Source organism: Grammomys surdaster, unplaced genomic scaffold (genome assembly GCF_004785775.1).
Source record: "Grammomys surdaster isolate TR1022 unplaced genomic scaffold, NIH_TR_1.0 82991, whole genome shotgun sequence".
NCBI lineage: Eukaryota > Metazoa > Chordata > Mammalia > Rodentia > Muridae > Grammomys > Grammomys surdaster.
Genome location: NW_021607132.1, coordinates 1 through 1,938, shown reverse-complemented (window position 1 = coordinate 1,938; position 1,938 = coordinate 1). Strand labels below are relative to the sequence as shown.

The 1,938-nt window shown below is 43.5% G+C and overlaps 1 pseudogene; it reads right to left on the bottom strand.

Moving 5' to 3' along the window:
- Positions 1-7: 7 nt before the first annotated feature.
- LOC114635297 lies at positions 8-1,808 on the bottom strand (annotated as a pseudogene).
- Between the last annotated feature and the right edge of the window lie 130 nt (positions 1,809-1,938).

The following is a 1,938-nucleotide window of genomic DNA, read 5'->3' as shown; positions in this document are numbered from 1 at the left end:
CTGCCCTGAGTGTATCCATGAGATCCTGACAAAGGTGGGGAAATCGTCCTTTGAAGACATGAGTCAAGTCATCATAGCACTCCAGAGGGGCAGGGTATTGTTCCACCTTCATCTTGCTCTAGTTGACTGTGTGCTGAAAAAGGTCCTTCAGGATGGCCATGGAGAAGTCATTGTTGTAGAAGTTGACATATCTGAGCCGAGAGCATTGTCTGAGGGCAGGTAGGAGGACATTGACTTGGGAGTCCTCCATCCTACGTCCAAGCAAATCCAGAATCATAAGAGTGTCTGACACGTTCTCTAGGAGACCTCTCAGAGGCATAAGGTCAAAATCCTGTAAGACCACACCTCTCAAGTCCAGATGTTTTAGCTGAAACAGGCTCTGACAGCAAGGGAAGGAATCCATGTCTGACTGTGAAATTTAGTAGTGAGCGATGGAGAGGGTCTTCAAGGGTGTCATCAGGGACCTAGGGATACAGGAGATCAAAGGGTTAGTTCTGGAAAATGGTGTTGTAGAGTATTAGCTGGAATGTACACAGTGGTAAGAGGAATCAGGTTCCCCAAACTCAGTTTGACTAATTGATCAAGGACAACCTCTCTGATGCTTTCTGTTGGAAACTGCCCAGAAAGCACATAGAAGAACTTCCACTCCACGAAATTCCTGACAGGATCTAAATAGTTGCTGTGGGCTCACTGAATTCTGCATTCTATGATTACCTCTGCAGTCATGCTTGCTCTCATGTACAGTCCAAGCTGTAACTCCTGCACCATGCACTAAGCTCTACTTGGGCAAAAATATATCACCTATTGGAATTGTGGGAAAATAGAAGGCTCTTCACACAGATCTGTGCATATACCTCCTGTTCACACCGTGATAGTGAGTTCCCCAACTCCTCACTACACACTCCCCTTCCTGTTCCTTTTCCATTTGATTGGGTGGGCATGATTCCAGGAAGAATTATAACCCATCCTTACTAGATCTTACTTACTCTTTACCCCCAATCACTTCTCTACTCATATGTGCACATTGGAGACACTGATTTAACTTGTAAAATTTCCCTTGTACAACTCAGGATACATAGAAATAAGACATAACTTCCAGAGTCTTATGTGTCTCTAAATGTTTGTTCCTAGTGACTGGTGGACATCATGCCCCCCAATCCTTAAGATAAACAAAACAGATATACTTAGGTAGCTGACCCAGCTCTCCATTGTTGCTTACCCTAGGACCTGATTTATCTTGTCTTTGAGAAAATGGGTGGGTTTCACGAAAAGGTGCTGTAGACAGTTGAATTGGGAAAACTGTGAAATAAACATTTTGATACACTCAGTTTCTGTGACTCCTCTTCCATTGTTTAACGGGTAGATGATCTTGTGTAGGGTTGCCAGGGAGACTTTGGAAAGATTTTTCATGTGCCCAAAGTATTAAGCAAGATGTTCCAGCTGTAACAGTCCACCTGGTATGTAGTTCTAATTCTCTGATGTGCTCTGGATCAAAAACACTGAAAATCTCTCTGATAACATGGGCTGATAGAGAACAGAGTTTCATCTTTATACAGTAGAAATGTAGGGAGCCCTTTCTCTGCTGGGCCCACTTCAAGAAGCAAGCTTGTTCTTCACTAAGGCAGGAACTGATGCACAGTTCAACTATGACTTTCAGATGCTGACTCAGTGCATATCTGGAAAGTACCTTCACTACCTGCTTCTCTTGCAAGGTTTCTTCTGAACAGCTGGTGTCCTCTGCATCAGCCTGCATGTTCCAGAAGACATGGTGCACATTTCTCTTGTCGAGAAACTGTAGTTTTGCCTTCCTGCAGTTGAAAGATATCAACGTCAGCAGACCTTGAATCAGCTTTTCCTACATATATCTAACTTCAGCTCTCCTTCCTGGAATGGTGTATGTTTTTTAAGCATCTGATATGTAATGTGGACTCAGGTATG